Source organism: Octopus bimaculoides, chromosome 5 (assembly GCF_001194135.2).
Source record: "Octopus bimaculoides isolate UCB-OBI-ISO-001 chromosome 5, ASM119413v2, whole genome shotgun sequence".
Classification (NCBI taxonomy): Eukaryota; Metazoa; Mollusca; class Cephalopoda; order Octopoda; family Octopodidae; genus Octopus; species Octopus bimaculoides.
Window position 1 is genome coordinate 22,989,745 of NC_068985.1, and position 1,652 is coordinate 22,991,396.

Consider the following 1,652-nt stretch of genomic DNA (forward strand, 5'->3'; position numbering starts at 1 on the left):
AAACATTCATCTGATGAAATACGACAGTGATTAGCATATTCTTGTTTGAATCTGCCAGAATGAATTAAGAATAAATATGTAACTTAATATCATTCTCTCAAAGTTATCTTGTTCCCATAACTGTTGTACAAGAGTTCAGTAGATTTATCCTCATTGTTGCATGGTTTCTTTCTCTTAAATTTTTTCCTGGGCTTTGGGAGAGATCACAATTGGTATCATTAATAAGTTGCTGAAGGAGGTGAGCTGGCAGAATTATTAGCATGCCAGGTATAATGTATAACAGCAATTTGTTTGTCTTTAAGTTCTGAGTATAAATTCCACCAAGGTCAACTTTACCTTTCATCCTTTCAGAGTCAATAAATTAAATACCAGTCAAATACTGGGGTCAATGTAATCGACTTCTCCTCTCCCACAATATTTCAGGCCTTGTGCCTATGATAAAAAGGATTATTAATAAGTTGTAACATAATTGGATAGACCAATTTATATATTAAACACATTGCTGGCAACTGGTATATTTATTTTATTGCTTGCAAGGGAACATTATTTTGTTTTGTTGACAAAAAAAAAAAAAAAAATCAGTATAATACTGTGTCCTTCTATGTGTTAACAGTGCTTTAACTTTCATTTTATGATTATAGATTTTCTTTAGAATTCAGAGCCAGTACAGTCACAACATTTCACAAAAAAAAAAATGTATCTATGTAAACAGTGTGATCAAAGATTGAGTAAATAGGTAATGTTTTGCAGCCCAGTCCACTATGTGTAAATTTGTATTCTAAGCTGACACTACTTACAATTACATGGAATGAAAGAAGTTTGAAACTGTAAAATGTATTTTTTTATCATGAGGTGCTGAGAAGAAGTTTATCTAAAGGCTTGGAAACTTCTATAAGGAACTACTCCAGCATATCCGCTTTTTATGAAATCCAGAAAAAATTGCATCACATGGATTTTAATATCTTTATGACATCTTTCTGTAATGGTGTAAAAGTGTTTGATAATAATAATAACATCTCTCTTTTAGTTGGGATTATTGCTTTCATAGCAGGATCTGAACTCTTATTTTGTATAAAAAGGTACTTCATTATAGTTTGTGTGCTATGATAGAAATTCTATTATTACCTCCGCCTTAGTGAATGTATTGATTTCATTCATGTTTGTTTGCCTGTGGAAAAGATATCTCAAGAACTGCTTGATGGATTCGAATGAAACTTTCAGGGATGTTTAGCCTCGTGACTGGCACAAACCAATTAGATTTTGTGATCAATCCAGTACCAGACAAGGATTCTGGATTACTTTTCTGATTTTATTACTTAATTTTTGAGAGCGGTTGGGTTCATTTTCAGTATTCTTGTTTGTGAGAGCAGTCGACTTTATTTCAGATATTCTCATTTTAAAAGTCATCTCCACCTAATTGTTGAGAGGACGTCAGTGTTGCCTTGGTGGAGGTTTGTGCTCTCTGAATGCTCTTGTTATGAGATAATAATTATTGAAATATTAGAGAGTCAAATTCTGAGCATTGCAAAATTGATATAGCATAACATGTACAGACTATCTATCTATCTATCTATCTATCTATCTATCTATCTATCTATCTATCTATCTATCTATCTATCTATCTATCTATCTATCTATCTATTTGTCTGCCT

The 1,652-nt window shown here is 32.0% G+C and overlaps 1 protein-coding gene across 1 annotated transcript in view; it reads left to right on the top strand.

The window, feature by feature from the left end:
* Positions 1-1,652, top strand: part of LOC106874327 (neurotrypsin) — a 61,355-nt gene that overhangs the window by 23,301 nt on the left and 36,402 nt on the right. The gene's annotated exons all lie outside the window — the stretch shown is intronic.